Here is a 26,082-nt window from a genome sequence, read left to right as displayed (position 1 = left end):
AATTGGCTGGTGTATAATTGCTCATAATATGTTCTTATAATTGTATTTCTTTGATGTTGGTTGTGATCTCTCCTCTTTCATTATTTTATTAATTTGGGTCCTTTCTCTTTTCTTTTTGATAAGTCTGGCCAAGGGGCGTTATCAATCTTATTTATTCTTTCAAAGAACCAGCTCCTAGTTTTGTTGATTTGTTCTATTCTTTTGGTTTCTATTTCATTGATTTCTGCTCTGATCTTTATTATTTCTTTTCTCCTGCTGGGTTTAGGCTTTATTTATTCTTCTTTCTCCAGGTCCTTTATGTAGGGTTAGTTTGTGTATTTGAGACCCTTCTTGTTTCTTAAGAAAGGCTTGTATTGCTATATACTTTCCTCTCAGGACTGCCTTTGCTGTGTCCCAAATATTATGTTTTCATTTTCATTTGTTTCAATGATTTTTAAAAGTTCTCCTTTAATTTCCTGGTTGACCCATTCATTCTTTCTTCTTCTTCTTCTTTTTTTTTTTTTTTTAAGATTTTATTTATTTATTTGACAGAGATCTCAAGTAGACAGAGAGGCAAGCAAAGAGAGAGGAGGAAACTGGCTCCCCGCCTAGCAGAGAGCCTGATGTGGGGCTCGATCCCAAGACCCCGAGACCATGGACCCAAGTCGAAGGCAGAGTCAACCCACTGAGTCACCCAGGAGCCCCGACCCATTCATTCTTTAGTAGGATGCCCTTTAGCCTCCATGTATATGAGTTCTTTCCAGCTTTCCTCTAGTGACTAAGTTCTATTTTCACAACATTGTGGTCTGAAAATATTCAGGGAATGATCCCAATCTTTTGGTACCAGTTGAGTCCTGATGTGTGACCCAGGATGTCATCTATTCTAGAGAATGTTCCATGTGCACTAGAGAAGTAGGTGTATTCTGTTGTTTTTGGATGGAATGTTCTGCATATATCTGTGATGTCCATCTGGTCCAGTGTTTTCATTTAAAGCCTTTATTTCCTTGTTAATCTTTTGCTTAGATGATCTGTCTATTTCAGTGAAGGGGGTGTTACAGTCCCCTACTATTATTGTATTATTGTCAATGTGTTTTTTTGATTTTGTTATTAATTGGTTTATATAGTTGGTTGCTCCATGTTAGGGGCATAGATATTTAATATTAGATCTTCTTGTTGTACAGGCCCTTTGAGTATGATATAGTGTCCTTCCTTATCTCTTATTATAGTCTTTGGCTTAAAATCTAATTGATCTGATATAAGGATTGCCACCCCAGCTTTCTTTTGATGTCCTTTATCATGGTCAATTGTTTTCTACCCCCTCACTTTAAATCTTGAGGTGACTTTGCATCTAAAGTCAGTTTCTTGCATAAAGTATATCAGTGGGTCTTATTATTATTTTTTTTAATCCATTCTGATGCCCTTTATCTTTTGATTGGGGCATTAGCTTGTTTTTACATTCAGGGTAACTATTGAGAGATACGAATTTAGTGCCATTGTATTTCCTGTAAGGTGACTGTTACTGTATATTGTCTCTGTTCTTTTCTGGTCTGTTAGTTTTAGGGTCTCTCTTTGCTTAGAGGACTCCTTTCAATATTTCCTATAGGGCTGGTTTGGTGTTTGCAAATTCTTTTAATTTTTGTTGGTCCTGGAAGCTTTTTTTTTTTTTTTAAGACTTTATTTATTTATTTGACACAGAGAGAGAGCTCACAAGTAGGCAGTGAGGCAAGCAGAGAGCCTGATGTGGGACTCGATCCCAGGACTCTGAGATCATGACCTGAACTGAAGGCAGAGGCTTAACCCACTCAGCCACCCAGACGCCCTGTCCTGGAAGCTTTTTATCCCTCCTTCTTTTTCAGTAACAGCCTAGCTGGATATAATATGGTTGCACATTTTTCTCGTTTAGTGCTCCGAATATATTATGCCAACCCTTTCTGGCCTGCCAGCTCTCTGTGGATACGTCTGCTGCCAATCTAATATTTCTACTGTTGTATGTTACAGACCTCTTGTCCCGAGCTGCTTACAGGATTTTCTCTTTGTCACTGAGACTTCTTCTTCTTCTTTTTTTTTAAAAATTTATTTATTTATTTATTTGACAGAGAGAGAGAGAGATCACAAGTAGGCATAGAGGCAGGCAGAGAGAGAGGAGGAAGCAGGCTCCCTGCTGAGCAGAGTGCCTGATGCGGGACTCGATCCCAGGACCCTGAGATCATGACCTGAGCGGGAGGCAGTGCCTTAACCCACTGAGCCACCCAGGTGCCTGTCACTGAGACTTCTAAGTTTTATTATTAGATGACGGGGTATGGACCTATTTTTATTAAGTTTGAGGGTGTTTTTCTATGCCTCCTGGATTTTGATGCTTCTTCTCTTTTCCATATTAGGGAAATACTTGACTATAGTTTGCTTCAGTATACCTTCTGCCACTTCTCTCTTTCTTTTTCTTCTGTGATCCCTGTTATTCTAATATTGTTTGTCTTATGTTATCACTTATTTCTCAAAGTCTCCCCTTGTGGTCCAGTAGTAGTTTGTCTCTCTTTCACTCAGCTTCTTTATTCTCCATCATTTGGTCTTCTATATCACTAATTTTCTCTTCTGCCACATTTATCCTAGCAGTAAGAGCCTACATTCTTTATTGCATTTCTTTAACAGGTTTTTTGATTTCAACTTAGATTGTAGTTCTTATATTTCTCCAGAAAAGGATTCTCTGATATCTTCCACACTTTTTTAAAAAATATTTTATTTATTTATTTTGACAGAAAAAGAGAGAGAGAGAGAGAGATCACAAGTAGGCAGAGAGGCAGGCAGAGAGAGAGGGGGAAGCAGGCTCCCTGCTGAGCAGAGAGCCCCATGCGGGGCTTGATCCCAGGACCCTGAGATCATGACCTGAGCCCCCAGGCGCCCCTTCCACACTTTTTTTGAGCCCAGTTAGCATCTTGATAATCATCATTCTGAACTCTAGTTCTGACGTATTACTAATATTTAAAAAAAAATATATTAGACTGGTGAATAGAACAAAGTCACCCACTTGATTTTGGGGGTATTCTGGTCTCTTAGAAGAAACTACCTTCCAAAATTTTAAAGAAGAAAAAACTTACATATACAAAAATAAGGGCAAACATGATGAAGGGATGGTATATGACTGTAAAGATGAAAATTAAAAGTGATTTTTAAAATGTTATTGATGCCTGAGTGGCTCAGTGGGTTCAGGCCTCTGCCTTCAGCTCGGGTCATGATCTGAGGGGTCCTGGGATCGAGCCCTGCATCAGGCTCTCTGCTCAGTGGGGAGCCTGCTTCCACTTCTCTCTCTCTGCCTACTTGTGATCTCTGCCTGTCAAATAAATAAATTAAAAAAATTATTGATAAATTGGTTGCGGGGGGGAAATGTGATCAGGCCAGAGACTAGAACAAAGCCATGTTCTAGATTTATGATATATTTTGATCTATTAGAAAAAGTTGTATCCCCGAACGTTAAAGAAAAAAATCTATATGTATACAAAAAGTGAGGTTAAATACAACGAATGGATAAAATATGAGTTTAACAATGAAAACTTAAAAAGATTTTTTTCCAGTGGTATTGATAAGATAAAATAGTTAAAAAATGTTAAAAAAGGAAAGAAGAAACATTAGAAAGTAGAATAAGAAAAAAATAAAATTAAAAAAATTTAATTTTGAAAGACAAAAGGATCCTGGGAAAAAGGCCATGAATTCTTTGTGTTGTTTTCCCTTAGCTCTGGAGTTCTGTAGTTCTCATTGATTAGTGAACTTGGTCTTGGCTGGATGTTCTTGCTGATCTTCTGGGTTGAGGGGCCTGTTTCAGTGATTCTCAAATGTCTTTGCCGGAGGCAATATTGCACCATCCTTGCCAGAGGCCAGGCTATGTAATCTGTTCAGGTTTGCTCTCAGTAGCTTTTGTTCCCCGAATGCTTTCCGTAGAGCCTTGGAGGACAGGAATCAGGATGGCAGCCTCCCAATCTCCAGCCAGGGGAACTGAGAGCTGGGGGCCCCATTCCTCAATTTGTCCTCAGAGAAAAGCAGCCAATCCCTCCCCTTTCCCTGGTCTATGGCTGCACTCCATGCTCACCAGGTTTGTGACAGAGCATTTCTATTTCTGGTGCATGGCCCTGTTTGGAGTCTCCAAACTGAGTAGATTCCTGTGGTGTGCTTCCATGATGCTCCTCCTGGAGGAGGAAGGTGAGTCTTCCCGGATCTGCCTCTTGAGGTGTCCGTGCTTGAAGTGCAGTGGTCCGGCTGTGCCTTGGATCATGGTTTAAGGATCATGGTTTAACCCTGAGCTGAGAATGTACTCCTGAGCTCCATCTCTGTAGCTGGCTTCCCTGTTCCTATACCTGGGAGCTCTGACACACTCAGGTATCCCTGGTCTTTCTGTGACACTGCAGGTCCTGAGACCACACTGTCCCTTCAAGGGCTCCACCCCTCCTTTTCTGGAGTGAGGTCCCTCAGTGGAGCAGACTTCTAAAAGTTCCAATTTTGTGCTCTGCGGCTCTCTTACTTGCCCGGACGTGGCCCCTCACCGTGTGGCCTGTCTTCTGGTGGTTTCGGATTCACTTCTCTGCATGTCCTACCTTCTGGAAAGTGGTGGATTTTCTGTTCCTAGAATTGCTGCTCTTCTTTTTCTTCTATCTTCTGTTGAGTTTGTAGGTATTCAGAATGTTTTGATAACTATCTAGCTGAACTCCTGGGTCTCCTACTCCTCTGCCATCTTGCTTTAGGGAGTAATCTTATAAGTTTGCTTTTGGTTTAAGTATATGCATGTTTAGAAATATGTGTTTTACATGCCATCTATGTAATTAATAAAGAGTCATGGTATATAATAGTGTAATTAAAAACAGGATCTTTTATTTTTATTTTTATTTTTTTGTTTTTTAAAGATATTATTTCTTTGGGAGACAGAGCGAGAGAGCACAAGGTGGAGGGTAGTAGCAGAGGGAAAGGGAGAATTAGGCTCCCAGCTGAGCAGATCCCAGAACCCTGGGATCATGACAAAACCTAAGGCAGACACTTAACCAACTGAGCCACCCAGGCACCCCCAAAACAGGATCTTTTAAAAACCAATATTAAGACTTGTTAAATAGATCAGAGACCAAATTATTATAAAGTTTTCTTTTCTTTTCTTTCTTTCTTTCTTTTTACTATGGTAAAATACACATAAGATTTACCATCTTAGCTATTTTTAAGTATAGAATTCAGTGGTATTAAATGTCATAATTTTGGGCAGTCACCACCATCATCCATCCCCATAACCCTTTCATCTTGTAAAGTTGAAATTCTATGCCTATTAAACAATAATTCTCCACTTTCCCCTCCCTCCAGCCCATGGCGATCACTATTACAGTTTCTGTCTTTGTGATTTTGACTGTTCCACGTACCTGTATAAGGCAAATCACATAGTTTTTGACTTTTTGTTACTGGTTTATTTCACTAAGCATAATGTCCTCAAGGCTTATTCATGCTGTAGCATATTGCAGAGTTTTCTTCTTTTTAAAGGTAGGCTGATTTACCACTCACTATATGCATATGCCACATTGTGCTTATCCATTCATTTGCGGCCACTTGGGTTGCTTCTATGGTTGTGAATGGTGTTGCTATAAACATGGGTGTACAAATACCTTTTTGAGACCCTGCTTTCAATTCTTTTAGGTAAATACTTGGAAGTGGAATTGTTGGATCATATGGTAATTGTTTTTAATTTTTTAAGAAACCATCATTTTGCTTTCTGTTTTATATTCCTATCAATATTCATGAGGGTTCTGATTTCTCCACATCATTGCCAACGTATATTTTCTGTTTTTTTTTTTTTTGATAGTAGGCCATTCTAATGGGTATGAAATTATACTTTATTGTAGTTGTGATTTGCATTTCCCAAATGACTAGTGATTTGAGCATCTTTTCATGTGCTTATTGGCCATTTATGTATTTTCTTTGGAGAAATTTCTACAAAGTCTTGGCCCATTTTTGAATTGGATTTTTTTTTTTTAATCTTATTTTCTTAAGTAAGCATTATGCCCATCATGGGCCTTGAACTTATAACCCCAAGACCAAGAGTCACATGCTCTACCAGTTTAGTCAGCGAGGTGCCTCATTTGTTTTTGTTTTTGTTGAGCTTTAGAATTTATAGATTCTAGATGGTAGTGTCTTACCAGATATATGAATGGCAAATATTTTCACACATTTTATGGGTTGTCATTTACTCTCTGGATAGTATCTTTTTTCTTATAATTTTTTTTTCTTATAACGCTTTTCAGGTATTTGTGATTATTCATCTTTAATACTAAATTAAAATTACACCAGTGATAGTTCCTTAAAGGTTATTTGCAAAATGGAACCTGAAACCGTATCATTGAATATTTCCTATTTGATTACATAAAAAAATCTATAGACATTTCTTGCACATGAAATGGCTTTTGTATGAATGCATGGCTTTTTAGGTAATTCATTGTTTCACTAGGGATAGTGTCTTTTGGATGTGAAAGATTTTAAAATTTTCATGTTGTCCCATTTGCCTATTTTTTTCTTTTTTTACTTAGACCTGGTGTCATATCCAAGAAACCATTACCAAATCTACTGTCACTAAGCTTTTGTCCTATATATTCTTTTAAGAATTATATTGTCAGTGTTCCTGGGTCACTCGGTCAGTTAAGCGTCTGCCTTCAGTTCAGGTCATGATCCCAGGGCCCCACATCAGCCTCCCTGTTCAGTAGGGAGTCTGCTCATTCCTCTCTTTCTTTGCCCCTCCCCTGATTTATGCTCTCTCTTACTCATTCTCTCAAATAAATAAATAAAATCTTTAAAAAAAAGAATTTTATTGTTGTAGGTCTTATACTTAGATCCTTGATCTATTTTGAGTTAATTTATATGTGATGTTAGGTAAAGGTCCAGCTTCATTTTTTTGCCTGCACATATCCAGTTTCTCCAGCATCATTTGCTGCAAAGACTCCTTTACCCATTGAATGATCTTATCACTCCTGTCAAAAGTCATTTGTCAGTGTTTATTTCTGGGCTTTCTATTCTATCCATTGGTCTATATATCTATCTTTATGCCACTACCACACTATTTTAATTACTGTAGCTTTGTCATAAGTTTTGAAATGAAAAAGTATGAGGCCTCCAGTTTTGTGTTCTCTCTCTCTCCAATTATTTTGGCTCTTTGGAGGCCCTAGATATTGCATATGAATTTTAAGGTGAGTTTTTGTTTTGGTGCAGTATGTCTTTGGGATTGCATTGAATCTGTAGATTATTTTGGGATGTATTGACATTTTAACTAAACTAAATCTTTAAGTCTGTGAACATGAGATGTGTTTCCATTTATGTATGTCATATTTAGTTTTTCTTAGTGCTGTTTTGTAGTTTTCATTGAACAAGTCTTTCACCTCCTTGTTTAAGTTAATTCCTAAGTACTTTATTGTTTTTGATGCTGTTGTAAATGGAATTGATTTTATAATTTCCTTTTCAGATTTTTCATTGTTGGTATATAGAAATGTAACTGATGTTTATTTTTTGACTTTGTATCCTGCTAATTTGTTATTAGTTGTGACAGTTGTTTTGTGGAGTCTTTAGGGTTTTCTAAATATAAAATCATTGTACTTTTTCCTTTCCCATTTGTATGCCTTCTTTTTTTCCTTTTTCTTTTTTTTTCTTTTTTTTGCCGAATTGTTCTAAGTATAACTTCTTGTACTATGTCAAATAGAAATGGTGAAAAGTCGGCATGTTGCCTTGTTCCTAAACTTAGAGGGGAAGCTCTAAGATTTTCTAAGCTTCTAAGTCTTTCACCATTGAGTATGATGTTTACTATGGGTTTTTCATATATGGCTTTTATATTATGTTGAGGTAGTTTTCTTCTATTTTTAATTTGTTGAGTGTTATTATCATAAAAAGAATGTTGAATTTTATAAACTGTTTTTTTCTTCAATTGAGATGATCATGTGCTTTTTCTTTCATCTTGTTGATGTTTGTATTAAAATAATTGGTTTGTTGAACCAACTTTATATTAATCCACTTGATCATGGTGTTATCTTCTTAACATGATGCTGAATTCTGTTTCTACCATTTGTTGAGTATTTCTACATCTGTTCATAAGAGATATTGATCTGTAATTTTCTTAGAGTGTGTTTGTCTCTTTTTGGTATTAGTGTTATGCTGGTCTCTTAGAATGAGTTTGAAAGTGTTCCCTTTTCTTCAATTTTTTGGATAAGTTTGAGAGGAATTGATTAATTTTTCTTTAAATATTTGGTAGAATTCACCTGCTACAGCTGCAGGACTTCTCTTTATTGGGAGATTTTTATTACTGATTTAATCTCCTTATTAATTATAGGTCTGTTCAGATTTTCTTTGTTTTCCTGATTTAGTCTTGGTAGATTCTGTGTTTCTATGAATTTGTCCATTTCATCTATGTTGTCCAGTTCTTTGGCATATATTTGTTCATTATAGTTTCTTATAATCCTTTAATTTCTGTAGACTTAGTAGTGATATCTTTCCTTTCTTTTCTGATTTTGATTTTGAGTAATTCGAGTCTTCTCTCTTTTTTAAGTCTGTCTTGCTTAAAAGTTTGTCAGTTTGGTTGATCTTTTCAAAGAATCGGCTTTTTGTTTCATTGATTTTCTTTGCTGCTCTTCTATTTATTCATTTATCCCCGTTTAGTCTTTATTAGTTATTCCCTTCTGCTAGTTTTGGATTTAATTGTTCTCCTTTTTCTGGTTCCTTGAGTTGTAAAGTTAGTTTGCTGATTTGATATCTTTTTTTTTTTAATGTATACATGTATAGCTATAATTTCTCCCTTAGAATTGGTTTGCTATGTTCCATAATTTTTTTATGTTGTTTTTGTTTTTGTTTCTAAGTATTTTCTAAATTCTAGTTTGATATCTTCTTTGAAATATTGTTTACAAGTACATTCTTTAATTTCCACAATTTTGATATTTGTTATTGATTTCTAACTTCATTTTGTTGTGGCCAGAGAATAGGGTTTATATGATATCTTCTTAAATATATTGAGACTTAATTTATGGCATAATATATGGTGTGTCCTGGAAAATGCCCATGTGCACGTGAGAAGAATGTGTGTGCCACTGTCTTTGGGTAGAGTGTTCTATAATGTCTTTAGGATCTAGTTTGGTTTATTGTAATAGGTGGTCTGTTTCCTTAGTTATCTTTGGCCTGGCAGTTCTGTTCATTATTCTGAACTGAATATTGAAGTCTCCAACAATATTGTAGAGCTATTTATTTCTCTTTTAAGTTCTGTCATTTTTTGGCTTCATGTGTTTTTTTTTTTAAATTTTTAATTTTTTATAAACATATATTTTTATCCCCAGGGGTACAAGTCTGTGAATCACCAGGTTTACACACTTCACAGCACTCACCAAAGCACATACCCTCCCCAGTGTCCATAATCCCACCCCCTTCTCCCAATTCCCCTCCCCCCAGCAACCCTCAGTTTGTTTTGTGAGATTAAGAGTCACTTATGGTTTGTCTCCCTCCTAATCCCATCTTGTTTCATTGATTCTTCTCCTACCCACTTAAGCCCCCATGTTGCATCACCACTTCCTCATATCAGGGAGATCATATGATAGTTGTCTTTCTCCGCTTGTCTTATTTCGCTAAGCATGATACGCTCTAGTTCCATCCATGTTGTCGCAAAGGGCAAGATTTCATTTCTTTTGATGGCTGCATAGTATTCCATTGTGTATATATACCACATTTTCTTGATCCATTCATCTGTTGATGGAAATCTAGGTTCTTTCCATAGTTTGGCTATTGTGGACATTGCTGCTATAAACATTCGGGTGCACGTGCCCCTTTGGATCACTATGTTTGTATCTTAAGGGTAAATACCCAATAGTGCAATTGCTGGGTCATAGGGCAGTTCTATTTTCAACATTTTGAGGAACCTCCATGCTGTTTTCCAGAGTGGCTGCACCAGCTTGCATTCCCACCAACAGTGTAGGAGGGTTCCCCTTTCTCCGCATCCTCGCCAGCATCTGTCATTTCCTGACTTGTTGATTTTAGCCATTCCTACTGGTGTGAGGTGATATCTCATTGTGGTTTTGATTTGTATTTCCCGGATGCTGAGTGATATGGAGCACTTTTTCATGTGTCTGTTGGCCATCTGGATGTCTTCTTTGCAGAAATGTCTGTTCATGTCCTCTGCCCATTTCTTGATTGGATTATTTGTTCTTTGGGTGTTGAGTTTGCTAAGTTCTTTATAGATTCTGGACACTAGTCCTTTATCTGATATGTCGTTTACAAATATCTTCTCCCATTCTGTCAGTTGTCTTTTGATTTTGTTAACTGTTTCCTTTGCTGTGCAAAAGCTTTTGATCTTGATGAAATCCCAATAGTTCATTTTTGCCTTTGCTTCCCTTGCCTTTTGCGTTGTTCCTAGGAAGATGTTGCTGCGGCTGAGGTCGAAGAGGTTGCTGCTTGTGTTCTCCTCAAAGATTTTGATGGATTCCTTTCTCACATTGAGGTCCTTCATCCATTTTGAGTCCATTTTTGTGTGTGGTGTAAGGAAATGTTCCAATTTCATTTTTCTGCATGTGGCTGTCCAATTTTCCCAGCACCATTTATTGAAGAGGCTGTCTTTTTTCCATTGCACATTCTTTCCTGCTTTGTCAAAGATTAGTTGACCATAGAGTTGAGGGTCTATTTCTGGGCTCTCTATCCTGTTCCATTGATCTATGTGTCTGTTTTTGTGCCAGTACCATGCTGTCTTGATGATGACAGCTTTGTAATAGAGCTTGAAGTCCGGAATTGTGATGCCACCAACGTTGGCTTTCTTTTTCAATATCCCTTGGCTATTCGAGGTCTTTTCTGGTTCCATATAAATTTTAGAATTATTTGTTCCATTTCTTTGAAAAAGATGGATGGTACTTTGATAGGAATTGCATTAAATGTGTAGATTGCTTTAGGTAGCATAGACATTTTCACAATATTTATTCTTCCAATCCAGGAGCATGGAACATTTTTCCAATTCTTTGTGTCTTCCTCAATTTCTTTCATGAGTACTTTATAGTTTTCTGAGTATAGATTCTGTGTCTCTTTGGTTAGGTTTATTCCTAGGTATCTTATGGTTTTGGGTGCAGTTGTAAATGGGATTGACTCCTTAATTTCTCTTTTTTCTGTTTTGCTGTTGGTGTAGAGAAATGCAACTGATTTCTGTGCATTGATTTTATATCCTGACACTTTACTGAATTCCTGTATAAGTTCTAGCAGTTTTGGAGTGGAGTCTTTTGGGTTTTCCACATATAGTATCATATCTTCTGCGAAGAGTGATAATTTGACTTCTTCTTTGCCGATTTGGATGCCTTTAATTTCCTTTTGTTGTCTGATTGCTGAGGCTAGGACCTCTAGTACTATGTTGAATAGCAGTGGTGATAATGGACATCCCTGCCGTGTTCCTGACCTTAGCGGAAAAGCTTTCAGTTTTTCTCCATTGAGAATGATATTTGCAGTGGGTTTTTCATAGATGGCTTTGATGATGTTGAGGTATGTGCCCTCTATCCCTACACTTTGAAGAGTTTTGATCAGGAAGGGATGCTGTACTTTGTCAAATATTTTTTCAGCATCAATTGAGAGTATCATATGGTTCTTGTTCTTTCTTTTATTGATGTGTTGTATCACATTGACTGATTTGCGGATGTTGAACCAACCTTGCAGCCCTGGAATAAATCCACTTGGTCGTGGTGAATAATCTTTTTAATGTACTGTTGAATCCTATTAGCTAGTATTTTGTTGAGTATTTTCGCATCTGTGTTCATCAAGGATATTGGTCTATAGCTCTCTTTTTTGATGGGATCCTTGTCTGGTTTTGGGATCAAAGTGATGCTGGCCTCATAAAATGAGTTTGGAAGTTTTCCTTCCATTTCTATTTTTTGGAACAGTTTCAGGAGAATAGGAATTAGTTCTTCTTTAAATGTTTGTAGAATTCCCCCGGGAAGCCGTCTGACCCTGGGCTTTTGTTTGTTTGGAGATTTTTAATGACTGTTTAAATCTCCTTACTGGTTATGGGTCTGTTCAGGCTTTCTATTTCTTCCTGGTTCAGTTGTGGTAGTTTATATGTTTCTAGGAATGCATCCATTTCTTCCTGATTGTCAAATTCATTGGAGTAGAGTTGCTCATAGTATGTTCTTATAATAGTTTGTATTTCTTTGGTGTTAGTTGTGATCTCTCCTCTTTCATTCATGATTTTATTTATTTGGGTCCTTTCTCTTTTCTTTTTGATAAGTCGGGCGAGGGGTTTATCAATTTTATTCTTTCAAAGAACCAGCTCCTAGTTTCGTTGATTTGTTCTATTGTTTTTTTTTTTGTTGTTGTTGTTTCTATTTCATTGATTTCTGCTCTGATCTTTATGATTTCTCTTCTCCTGCTGGGCTTAGGGTTTCTTTCTTGTTCTTTCTCCAGCTCCTTTAGGTGTAGGGTTAGGTTGTGTACCTGAGACCTTTCTTGTTTCTTGAGAAAGGCTTGTACCGCTATATATTTTCCTCTCAGGACTGCCTTTGTTGTGTCCCACAGATTTTGAACCGTTGTATTTTCATTATCATTGGTTTCCATGATTTTTTTCAATTCTTCTTTAATTTCCTGGTTGACCCATTCATTCTTTAGAAGGATGCTGTTTAGTCTCCATGTATTTGGGTTCTTTTCAAACTTCCTTTTGTGGTTGAGTTCTAGCTTTAGAGCATTGTGGTCTGAAAATATGCAGGGAATGATCCCAATCTTTTGATACCGGTTGAGTCCTGATTTAGGACCGAGGATGTGATCTATTCTGGAGAATGTTCCATGTGCACTAGAGAAGAATGTGTATTCTGTTGCTTTGGGATGAAATGTTCTGAATATATCTGTGGTGTCCATCTGGTCCAGTGTGTCGTTTAAGGCCTTTATTTCCTTGCTGATATTTTGCTTGGATGATCTGTCCATTTCAGTGAGGGGAGTGTTAAAGTCCCCTACTATTATTGTATTATTGTTGATGTGTTTCTTTGATTTTGTTATTAATTGGTTTATATAGTTGCCTGCTCCCACGTTGGGAGCATAGATATTTAAAATTGTTAAATCTTCTTGTTGGACAGACCCTTTGTGTATGATATAGTGTCCTTCCTCATCTCTTATTATAGTCTTTAGCTTAAAATCTAATTGATCTGATATAAGGATTGCCACTCCTGCTTTCTTCTGATGTCCATTAGCATGCTAAATTCTTTTCCACCCCCTCACTTTAAATCTGGAGGTGTCTTCAGGTTTAAAATGAGTTTCTTGGAGGCAACATATAGATGGGTTTTGTTTTTTTTATCCATTCTGATACCCTGTGTCTTTTGACAAGGGCATTTAGCCCATTAACATTCAGGGTAACTATTGAGAGATATGAATTTAGTGCCACTGTATTGCCTGTAAGGTGACTGTTACTGTATATGATCTCTGTTCCTTTCTGATCTACCACTTGTAGGCTCTCTCTTTGCTTAGAGGACCCCTTTCAATATTTCCTGTAGAGCTGGTTTGGTGTATGCAAATTCTTTCAGTTTTTGTTTGTCCTGGAACCTTTTAATCTCTCCTTCTATTTTCAATGATAGCCTAGCTGGATATAGTATTCTTGGCTGCATGTTTTTCTCATTTAGTGCTCTGAAAATATCATGCCAGCTCTTTCTGGCCTGCCAGGTCTCTGTGGATAAGTCAGCTGCCAATCTAATATTTTTACCGTTGTATGTTACAGACTTCTTTTCCCGGGCTGCTTTCAGGATTTTCTCTTTGTCACTAAGACTTGTAAATTTTACTATTAGGTGACGGGGTGTAGGCCTATTCTTATTGATTTTGAGGGGCGTTCTCTGAACCTCCTGAATTTTGATGCTCGTTCCCTTTGCCATATTGGGGAAATTCTCCCCAATAATTCTCTCCAGTATACCTTCTGCTCCCCTCTCTCTTTCTTCTTCTTCTGGAGTCCCAATTATTCTAATGTTGTTTCGTCTTATGGTGTCACTTATCTCTCGAATTCTCCCCTCGTGGTCCAGTAGCTGTTTGTCCCTCTTTTGCTCAGCTTCTTTATTCTCTGTCATTTGATCTTCTATATCACTAATTCTTTCTTCTGCCTCATTTATCCTAGCAGTGAGAGCCTCCATTTTTGATTGCACCTCATTAATAGCTTTTTTGATTTCAACTTGGTTAGATTTTAGTTCTTTTATTTCTCCAGAAAGGGCTTTTATATCTCTCGAGAGGGTTTCTCTAATATCTTCCATGGTTTTTTCGAGCCCGGCTAGAACCTTGAGAATTGTCATTCTGAACTCTAGATCTGACATATTACCAATGTCTGTATTGATTAGGTCCCTAGCCTTCGGTACTGCCTCTTGTTCTTTTTTTTGTGTTGAATTTTTCCGTCTTGTCATTTTGTCCAGATAAGAGTATATGAAGGAGCAAGTAAAATACTAAAAGGGTGGCAACAACTCCAGGAAAATATGCTTTAACCAAATTAGAAGAGATCCCAAATAGTGAGCGGGGAGAAAGGGGATAAAAAGAGGTTCAAAGAGGAAGAAGGAAAAAAAAAGAAAAAAGAAAAAAATAGAAAAGAATTAATAAAAAAGAAAACACATTAGAAAAATATAAAAAAGAAAAAATATATATATTAGATAAACTAGTTAAAAAACGTTAAAAAAGAAAAAGGTAAAAGTTAAAAAAAAATTTTTACCCGAAGGCGAGCAAAAAACAAAAAATGAAAAAGAAAAAAATTAAATTAACTGCAAGACTAAAAAAAATCACAGGGAAAAATCCATGAGTTCCGTGCTTGGCTTTCTCCTCCTCTGGAATTCTGCTGCTCTCCTTGGTATTGAGACCGTACTCCTTGGTATGTGAACTTGGCCTTGGCTGGATTTCTTGTTGATCTTCTGGGGGAGGGTCCTGTTGTAGTGATTCTCAAGTGTCTTTGCCCCAGGCGGAATTGCACCGCCCTTCCCCAGGGCCGGGGTGAGTAATCCGCTCGGGTTTGCTTTCAGGAGCTTTTGTTCCCTGAGCGCTTTCCGTAGAGTTCTGCAGGACGGGAACGAAATGGCGGCCTCCTGGTCTCCGGCCCGGAGGAGCCCAGAGCCCAGGGCCCCACTCCTCAGTGTGCCCTCAGAGAACAGTGCCCAGTCACTCCTGTCTGCCTGACCTCCGGCCGCGCTCCGAGCTCACCGAGCCTGCGGCCGGTTCAAGGTAACACCGAGCTGTGAGCTTACTGTCGGCTCTGTCTCTGTAACCGGCTTTCCCGTTCCAGTACCCGCAAGCTCTGCGACACTCAGACACCCCTGATCCTTCTGTGACTCTTTGGGACCTGAGGCCACGCTGACCCCGCGTGGGCTCCGCCCCGGGTAGCCTCTGGAGCGATGTCCCTCAGCGGAACAGACTTTTAAAAGTCCTGATTTTGTGTGCGGTTGCTCCGCCGCTTGCCGGGAACCGGCCCCTCCCCGCGGGGTCTATCTTCCCCTGTCGCTTTGGATTCACTTCTCTGCGGGTCCTACCTTTCAGAAAGTGGTTGTTTTTCTGTTTCCAGAATTGCTGTTCTTCTTCTCTTTGATCTGCCGATGGATTTTCAGGTGTTTGCAATCTTTAGATAAGCTATCTAGCTGATCTCCGGCTAGCTGAAGTAGTCTCAGCCTGCTACTTCTCCGCCATCTTGACTCTCCCTGGCTTCATGTGTCTTGAACATTTTGTGTCTTTGTGTCTTAAGTGGGTCTCCTGAAGACAGCATATAGTTGGGGCATATTTTTTTTCTTCTTAAAGATTTATTTATTTGACAGAGAGAGAGATCACAAGTAGGCAGAGAAGCAGGCACAGAGAGAGAGGGAGAAGCAGGTTCCCTGCCGAGCAGAGAGCCTGACATGGGGCTCGATCCCAGGACCCTGAGATCATGACCTGAGCCGAAGGCAGAGGCTTAACCCACTGAGTCACTCAGGCGTGGGGCATATATTTTTTATCCATTCTTTTAATCTCTGTCTTTGGAGAGTTTGATACATTTACATATGAAATAGTGATAAGGAGAGATTTTTATCATTGTGCTATTTCTTTTCTGTATGTCCTATAGACTTTTGGTTCCTCATTTCCTTCATTGCTGTATCTTTTATGTTTAGTTGATTTTTTTGGTGTGGTAAAATTTAAATTCCTTTCTCATTTTCTTTTGTGTATATTCTATAGTTAATTTCTTTGGGGTTACCATGAGGAATACATTTCACATCCTAAAGTCATAATACTCTAATCTAAATTTACATCGGTTTTAGTAACATACAGAAGCTCTATTTCTTTACAGCTGTAGCCCCACCCTTTTGGTTGTTGATACCACATTTTGTTCCCCCAAACATAATTCTTCTAAATGCATTAGCCCCGTGGCACCTGAGTGGCTCAGTCTTTAAGCATCTGCCTTTGGCTCAGGTCCTGATCCCAGGGTCCTAGGATTGAGCCCCGCATTGGGCTCCCTGCTTGGTGGGATGCCTGCTTCTCCCTCTCCTACTCCCCAAGCTTGTGTTCCCTCTCTTGCTGTGTCTCTCTCTGTCAAATAAATGAGTAAATAAATAAAATCTTTAAATGCATTAGTCTCTTAAGTTATGTAAAAAACGATATTTGGAGTTACAAACCTGTTACAATAATACTGATTTTTATACTAATAATAGCTTTTTTTCGTTTAAATGAATTAGTCTCTTAAATCAAGTAGAAAACGAAAAGTGCAGTTACAGAACATTGTTATGTAATATCGGCTTTTATAATTGCTCATGTATTGACCTTTATTGACATCTTTATTTCTCCATATGTCTTTAAATTGCTGTCTAGTCTCTTTTTATTTCACTTTGCAGGACTCTCTTAAACTTTTCTTGCAAGGCAAGTCTAGGAATCATGAATACCCTCAACTCTTGTTTGTCTGGGAATATCTTAATTTCTCTTCCACCTTTGAAAGACAGTTTTGCCAGATACAGGATTCTTGCTTGTCAGTTTTTCTAATTAGCACTTTGAATACATTGAAGACAATACATTGTCTTCTAGCCTCCAAAGTTTGATTTTTGCTTTCTCTCATGTAATTTACTTTCTAGTTGTGAGATTTAAACAGTATCAAATATATAGCACATAGTACAATAGAATAATAAATTAGGAAGTGGAGTGGGAAATTTCTGTGCAATTTTAGGTAGAGTTGCCTGGGAAAGTCTCCCCAAGTAGGTGATATTTGAGGCTAGACAGAAAGGACAGAGAAACTAAGGAATAAGTATTTGGCAAGAGTCCATCTAGGGCCTTCCAAAAGCTTTTGACCTGCTCAGGACTTTCATAAATGCCTCCTTTACTTCCTTATTCCTTAGGCTATTAGATGAAGGGGTTAAGCATGGGGGTCACCACTGTGTAGAGCACTGATGCGACTTTGTCTTTCTCTGGGGACTGGCTCGATTTACTTCAAAGGTACATGAAGATGAAGGTGTTGAAGCCGTAAGGTGGGAGACACAGGTAGAGAAGGTCTTGGCCTGGCCTCCTGCAGAGGAGATCTGCATGATGGTCCTTATAATAAACAGGTAGGACACCAAGATCACCATTACACAAACAGGTATGACGAAGAGGGCCAACACAATAATGACCGCCTCCTGGGTTTAGCTCTCCCCATAAGTCAGCTTTAACAAAGGGGGGGGAGGTCACAGAAAACAAAGTTGATCTCATTGTTCCCACAGAAGGAGAGGGTGAAAGCTGTGACCCTTTGAACAATGATATTGGAGAGGGGCACATGGGTGGCTCCGTGCGTTAAGCCTCTGCCTTTAGGTCAGGTCGTGATCTCAGGGTCCTGAGATTGAGCCTGCGTCAGGCTCCCGCCTGTTTCTCCTCTCTCTGCCTGCCTCACTGCCTGCCTCTCTGCCTACTTATGATCTCTCTCTGTCAAATAAATAAATAAAATCTTAAAAAAAAAAAAAAAAGATATTGGAGGGAGAAACCAGCGCTGTAAGCCCCAGCCACTAATTCCTGGTGGGACTTCTCAGTCACGGTGGTAACATAAGGCAGGGATCAGCACATGGCTACAGAGTAGTCATAGGCCATGATGGCCAGGAGGTAGCAGTTAATAGAAGCGAAGAAGTTGAAGAGGAAGAACTGAGCAGTGCAGTTGGTGTAGGACAGCACTGCCCTGTGCTCTAGCAGCATGGCCAATATCTGGGACATGATGGCGGAGGAGTAGCAGACGTCCATGAAGGAGAGGGTGCCAGGGAAGAAGTACATCGAGGTGTATAGCTGGCCATCCACGTGGATCAGGACGACAATTCTTGTGATCCCCAGTAGAGTGAGTAGATAGAAGCTCAAAAATGCCAGGAAGAGAAAGCCGCACTCAGAATGCTCACTAAGAACTCTGTCACTGTGCTGCCTTTCTTCCCAGCCAAGTATCTGGCAGTTCACCTGGGAGGACTGGGTGGTTCAGTCAGTTAAGCGTCAAGTCTTGATTTTGGTTCAGGTCATGATCTCAGCTGTGGGAGATTGAGCCCTACATCCACTCTGCACTGGGATGGAGTCTGCCCAGTGTTCTTTTTCTTCCTCTGCCCCTCCCCCACCTCTCTCCCTCTCGTCATTGTGGGCTTCTTGATGAGGTCTTCCTTCTTAGTTGCATCCAGCAAAATGTTGCAGGATTTATTTTCCTTTGGTGCCTGTGGTTCTTGGTCATACCACTCCAGAGTCCATTGTGCTAATCATTACACCATGGAATCCCTCCTGGTCATACCACTCCAAAGAATAAAGAGGTAGACCAGACAAAGAGGGGTGGGCAGCAAAGCGAAATTTATTGAGTGATAATACAAAATTCTCAAAGAGGTGGAGGTACCTGAAAGGGTTACCCTGGCCTCCAAAGTTTCTGATGAGAAATATATATATGTAATCTTATGGAGGATTCCTCATATGTGATGACTCACTCTCTTGCTGCTTTCAAGATTTTCTGTATTTTCAAAGTTTGATCATAATGTGTGTCTGTTTGATCTCTTTGAATTCATCTTGGAGTTTGTTGAACTTCTTGGAAGTTTATTTCATGTCTTTTTTTTTTTTCCCTTCCCTAATTTGGGAAGTTCTTGGCCATTATTTCTTCAAATGTTTTCTTTTATTTTCTGCTTCTGGAACTCCTGTAATGCACATGTTGGTTTGATTGATGGTATCCACTGGTCCCTTAAGTTCTTTTCACTTCAGGTTTGTTTTTTCTTCCTGAGCCTCAGTAATTTCCATTGTTCTATTTTCAAGGTCACTGATTTCTTTATTCTCCATCCTCAGGTTGGCCTTTGAATCCATCTATTGAGTTTTTATTACAGTTACTGTCCTTCACCTCTTTAATTTATTTTTAGTTTATTTTAGGTTTTCTGTTTCTTTATTGATATTTCCATTTTTTTCATACATCATTTTCACTTTGGCTACATCTTTGATTCTTTAAGACAGTTGTTTTAAAACCTTTTGTCTAGTATATCTGCCATTAGGTTTTTCAGGAACAGTTTCTCAGTTTCTTTCCATTGAGTGGGCTATACTCTGCTGTTTCTTTGTAAGCCTTTTAATTTTGTTGTTTTTGAACACCAGACATTTAAATCTAATAATATGGTAACTCTGGAAACTGAATTCTCTGCTTTCCCCAGGGTTTGCTGTACTGAGGATAAGACTAAAGTATAATGTCTGCTCAGGTCTTTTGTGAACTTTTCTCTGGGCATGCTTTTTCTCTGGGCATCACTTTCTAGTTTTCCTTGTATATGTAGTGATTTTTATGTCTTACTCTTTAATGCATGACTTCTCAAAGAGGAAAAAGGCAAAAAATGAAGAGGGAAAATCTGGGCACTGGCCCTTTACATCCTTGAGAATTCAGTTCAGCAGAGAGGATGGGGCTTGCAACAATGAAGGGGGGGGGGTACAACAAGAATGGCTGTCTACTTTTTTGCACTTTGTGAGCAGAAGCAGTAACCAGTTATCAATATTTGAAGGATAGAGTTCTTTTAATTCCGTCTATGTCCAGGAGGTGATGATCATGCTGCTCTAGGAACACATGCACAGCTATCCACTGGCTGCTACTGTGCTGAAAGTTGAAATTGACTGAAGCTAACATATTTGCCCATTCAGGTCTTCTGGAAGTTGCAAGTTTTCATCTGACTCCAGACATCCAAAATAGTTACACAGGACATATTTTGCCAGTGTAATTGTTGCCTAGGTAGAGACTAGGTAGAGAGAGACGTTCCTGGTGTTTCTCCTAGTCTACCATCTTCCCATCTCCACATAAATATTTTTTTCTAATGGAAGGATTATACAGATCTAAATAGTTACTAGTAGCTACTAAAAAAGTTTGGGGTGTATTCTTTTTTAAATGCAAGAATAGTATTAGGTATCTGGAAATTACTTGGTTTAGGTGACATGCAAAATGGTTTCTGCAAATATTCTCAATGGCTTCTAAGGTGAATATGGAGTATTTTTAAAAATTTATTTTAAAATATTTGAGAGGAAGAGAGAAAGTACATGCGGGTGCGCAAGAGCAGGGTAGGAGCAGAGGGAGAGAGACAAGCAGACTCCCCACTGAGTACAGAGCCAACTTGGTGCTCAATCCCAGGATCCTGAGCTCATGACCTGAGCCATAGTCAAATATTTAGCTACCAAGACACTCCCAGAGTATTTTTAAAAATGATTATTATATTCACTTTGGCAGGTCTTAAACATAGCAATTCCAAAATCAACTTTAGTTGTAGAAGAAATAAAAGTGCTTGTAATTTAAGTTAAAATTGTAGTTACAATGGTAGCTTCTTTATTACTATTTATTTATATTTTACACATACAAAATTTATACACATCCCAGCATATTTAACTATAATATATATATATATATATCTTTAAATATATTTTTTAAAGATTTTACTATTTGTTAGAGAGAGAGAGAGAGAGAGAGTGTGTGCACACCCAAACGGTGGATTGGCAGGTAGAGGGAGCACGAATCATGACCTGGGATCATGACCTGAGCCTAAAGCCAAATGAGCCATCCAGGTGTCCCTAACTATAAAATATTTGACTAGATTTTCAGGAATGGTGAAGTACAGGATTTTTTAACAGGGTGAAACTTACGGTCTTATGATTATCATATAATCAAGTTGTTGTGAGTGGTCAAGAGATAGAATTGACTGAACTATGTTGCTAGGACCTCTTCTTAACTTCATGTAAAACAAGATAAACTATATCAGGATTCTTTTTGATAAGTACTTGTTTCCAGGACTATGAGCTATCTAATCTTGAGATTTTTTTTTTCTTTTAAGTAGATATAATAGAATTTGTTTTTTAACTTTACTGCCTAGCTGTGTGATCTTGAACAAGTTTTTTTTGTCTCTATAAGCCTCAGTTTATTAATAAAAGAAGGATAATAATGCAAAAATGATCATAAAGCCTGGAAATACAATGTAAAAATTCCACTTCTCTAGAGAGCCATTTCACTCAGGAGATGTACAGAAATGTTCATTAAGCAGTTTCTAAGAGCAAAACTCTACCCATTTGTCCATCAATAGGAGAATGAATGAATATATTGAAAATGAATGGACCATAACTACATACACTATCATGGATAGATACCAAAAATACAATGTTGAGTGTAAACAAACTATATAATATTTACCGTCAGACCCCATTTTTATAAAAATTTTAAATGTGTAAAAATACTATTTAAGGTTTCATACACATCTGGTAAAACCATATAGAACAGCAGAGGAATAATTAATTCAGAAGTCATGATAGTGGATAGTGGCTTCTTTGATGGAGAGTAGGAGAGGGTGTACTATGGCAAAGTATTGGTAATCTGCTTCTTAAGATGTATGGGTACATAGGTATTTGTTTATTCTTTTGTATATTTTTAATATTTATTACATATTTAAAATACTCATATACATGTGATCACACTTACTTTTATAATATTTTTGAAAAATACATAATGCTTAGAGCTTTTTCTTTTATTATAAAATAACATCTTTCAAAAAGATTTGTCTGTCATAAATCTTCTACCCTAATAGACAAATTTATATTTCTGTAAATTCTGTTCAGATTTTCTTTTCTTTTTTTTTTTTTTTTTAAGGTTTTTAAAATTATTTATTTGACAGATCACAAGTAGGCAGAGAGGCAGGCAGAGAGTGAGAGAGAAGGAAGCAGGCTCCCCGCCGAGCAGAGAGCCCGATGCGGGGCTCGATCCCAGGACCCTGGGACCATGACCTGAGCTGAAGGCAGAGGTTTTTACCAAACACTGAGCCACCCAGGCGCCCTTCTTTTTTTTTTTTTTTTTTTTTTTTAAGATTTTATTTATTTATTTGACAAGGACTGAGATCACAAGTAGGCAGAGATGCAGGCAGAGAGAGAGGGGGAAGCAGGCTCCCTGCTGAGCAGAGAGCCCAATGCGGGACTTGACCCCAGGACCCTGAGATCATGACCTGAGCCAAAGGCAGAGGCTTTAACCCACTGAGCCACCCAGGCGCCCCCTTATTCAGATATTCAGGGTTAGATTTAAATTTGTCATCTTGCCATTTGATTTCTGTTTGTCCCATTTATTCTTTGTTCTCTCTTCCCTCCTTTTCTTCCTTCTTTTTGATTAATTCAAATTTTTTATGATTCTATTTTATCTCTTTTGACTTATCACTAATAAGTTTTATTATTTACATGACTGTTTTGAGGCTAATAGCATACATCTTTTTCTCATATCTACCTTAAAGTGGTGTTATACCACTTCACTTAGAGTATAAGAATATTCAGTAAGTTACTTGGATTTTTCCTTTCCTGACCATTGTGCTTTAATTGTTATGCACAAGTTTGAGCCACATTTTACATTGTTATTTTTGTTTAAACAGTCACCTTTAAGGAGATTTTAATAATAGGGTAAAGTAATATTTATTCATGTAGTTACCATTTTTATTTTTATTTTTTTTAATATTTTATTTATTTATTTGACAGAGGGAGAGAGATCACAAGTAGGCAGAGCAGCAGGCAGAGGGAGAGGGGGAAGCAGACTCCCTGCTGAGCCGAGAGCCCGATGTGGGGCTCGATCCCAGGACCCTGAGATCATGACCTGGGCCAAAGGCAGAGGTTTAACACACTGAGCCACCCAGGCCCCCCATGTAGTTACCATTTTTAGTAGTTTCATTGTATAGATCCATATTTCTAATATGTGATTTTTTTTTCTGCTTAAAGGATTTTTTTTTTCCCATCAACACTTTTTTTTTTTAAAATTTTTATTCAGCATAACAGTACTCATTGTTTTTGCATGACACCCAGTGCTCCATGCAATCTGTGCCCTCTCTAATACTCACCACCTGGTTCCCCCAACCTCCCACCCTCCGCCCCTTCAAAACCCTCAGATTGTTTTTCAGAGACCATAGTCTCTCATGGTTTACCTCCCCTTCCAATTTCCCTAAACTCCCTTCTCCTCCATCTCCCCTTGTCCTCCATGCTATTTGTTATGCTCCACAAATAAGTGAAACCGTATGATAATTGACTCTCTCTGCTTGACTGATTTCACTCAGCATAATCTCTTCCAGTCCCGTCCATGTTGCTACAAAAGTTGGGTATTTATCCTTTCTGATGGAGGCATAATACTCCATAGTGTATATGGACCGTATCTTCCTTATCCATTCGTCCATTGAAGGGCATCTTGGTTCTTTCCACAGTTTGGTGACCGTGGCCATTGCTGCTATAAACATTGGGGTACAGATGGCCCTTCTTTTCACTACATCTGTATCTTTGGGGTAAATACCCAGTAGTGCAATTGCAGGGTCATAGGGAAGTTCTATTTTTAATTTCTTGAGGAATCTCCACACTGTTCTCCAAAGAGGCTGCACGAACTTGCACTCCCACCAACAGTGGAAGAGGGTTCCCCTTTCTCCACATCCTCTCCAACACATGTTATTTCCTGTCTTCCTAATTTTGGCCATTCTAACTGGTATAATGTGGTATCTCAATGTGGTTTTAATTTGAATCTCCCTGTTAGCTAGTGATGATGAACATTTTTTCATGTGTCTGATAGCCATTTATATGTCTTCACTGGAGAAGTCTCTGTTCATATCTTCTGCCCATTTTTTTTAATATGATTGTCTGTTTTGTGTGTGTTGAGTTTGAGGAGTTCTTTATAGATCCTGGATATCAACCTTTTGTCTGTACTGTCATTTGCAAATATCTTCTCCCATTCCCTGGGTTGCCTCTATGTTTTGTTGACTGTTTCCTTTGCTGTGCAGAAGCTTTTGATTTTGATGAAGTCCTAAAAGTTCATCTTTGCTTTTGTTTCCTTTGCCTTTGGAGACATATCTTGAAAGAAGTTGCTGTGGCTGATATCGAAGAGGTTACTGCCTATGTTCTCCTCTAGGATTCTGATGGATTCCTGTGTCACATTGAGGTCTTTTATCCATTTTGAGTTTATCTTTGTGTACGGTGTAAGAGAATGGTCGAGTTTCATTCTTCTACCTATAGCTGTCCAGTTTTCCCAGCACCATTTATTGAAGAGACTGTCTTTTTTCCACTGTATATTTTTTCCTGTTTTGTCGAACATATTATTTGGCCATAGAGTTGAGGGTCCATATCTGGGCTCTCTACTCTGTTCCACACTTGTGATCTCTCTCTGTCAAATAAATAAATAAAATCGGCAAAAAAAAAAATGATTATTTATTTATTTATTTGACAGAGAGAGATCACAAGTAGGCAGAGAGGCAGTCAGAGAGAGAGGAGGAAGCAGGCTCCCTGCTGAGCAGAGAGCGCGATGCAGGACTCGATCCCAGGACCCTGAGATCATGACCTGAGCCGATGGCAGCGGCTTAACCCACTGAGCCACCCAGGCGTCCCTGTTGCTAGGACTTCTAATACTATGGTGAACAAGAGTTGCGAGAGTGGGCATCCTTGCCATGTTCCTGATCTCAACGGGAAGGCTGCAAGCTTTTTCCCATTGAGGATGATATTTGCTGTGGGTCTTTCATAGATACATTTGATGAAGTTCAGGAATGTTCCCTCTATCCTGTACTTTGAAGCATTTTAATCAGGAACGGATGCTGGATTTTGTCAAATGCTTTTTCTGCATCAGTTGAGAGGACCATGTGGTTCTTCTTTCTTCTCTTATTGATTTGTTCTATCATATTGATTGATTTGCGAATGTTGAACCATCCTTGTAGCCCAGGGATGAATCCCACCTGGTCATGGTGGATAAAAAGATTTATTTATTTATTTATTTTACAGGCAGAGATCACAAGGAGGCACAGAGGCAAGCAGAGAGAGAGATAGAGAAGCAGGCTCTCTGCTGAACAGAGAACCCGATGTGGGACTCCATCCCAGGACCCTGAGATCATGACCTGAGCCGAAGGCAGTGGCTTAACCCATTGAGCCACCCAGACGCCCCATGGTGGATAATCTTTTTAATGTGCTGTTGGATCCTGTTTGCTAGGATCTTGTTGAGAATCTTAGCATCCATATTCATCAGTGATATTGTTCTGAAATTCTCCTTTTTGGTGTGGTCTTTGACTGGTTTGGGGATCAGGGTAATGCTGGCTTCATAGAAAGAGTCTGGAAATTTTCCTTTTGCTTCAGTTTTTTGAAGCAGCTTCAGGAGAATAGGTGTTATTTCTTCTTTGAAAGCTTGGTAGAATTCCCCAGGGAATCCATCAGGTCCTGGGCTCTTGTTTTTTGGGAGGATTTTGATCACTGCTTCAATCTCGTTACTAGATATTGGTCTATTCAGGTTGTCAATTTCTTCCTGGTTCAATTTTGGGAGTTTATAGTTTTCCAGGATTGTATCCATTTCATCTAGGTTGCTTAGCTTATTGGCATATAACTGTGATAATAACTTCTGATGATTGTTTCTACTTCGTTGGGGTTAGTTGCAATCTCTCCCTTTTCATTCATAATTTTATTAATTTGGGCTTTCTCTATTTTCTTTTGGATTAGTGTGGCCAATAGTTTATTGATCTTAATGATTCTTTCAAAAAACCAACTTCTAGTTTCATTGATACGTTCTACTATATCTCTGGTTTCTACCTCATTGATCTCTGCTCTAATCTTGATTATTTCCCTTCTTATGTGTGGACTTGGTTTGATATGTTGTTGATTCTCCAGTTCTTTAAGGTGTAAAGACAGCTGGTGTATTCTGGATTTTTCAGTTTTTTTGAGGGAGGCTTG

The 26,082-nt window shown here is 38.5% G+C and overlaps 1 protein-coding gene and 1 pseudogene across 10 annotated transcripts in view; one reads left to right on the top strand and one right to left on the bottom strand.

Moving 5' to 3' along the window:
* WDPCP (WD repeat containing planar cell polarity effector) overlaps nt 1-26,082 on the top strand; it is a 573,555-nt gene that overhangs the window by 50,685 nt on the left and 496,788 nt on the right. The gene's annotated exons all lie outside the window — the stretch shown is intronic.
* LOC131808391 (olfactory receptor 9Q2-like) lies at nt 17,284-18,630 on the bottom strand (annotated as a pseudogene).

This window comes from Mustela lutreola, chromosome 9, assembly GCF_030435805.1.
Source record: "Mustela lutreola isolate mMusLut2 chromosome 9, mMusLut2.pri, whole genome shotgun sequence".
NCBI lineage: Eukaryota > Metazoa > Chordata > Mammalia > Carnivora > Mustelidae > Mustela > Mustela lutreola.
The sequence above is the reverse complement of the archived record's forward strand: the minus strand, read 5'-3'. Positions and strand labels throughout refer to the sequence as shown.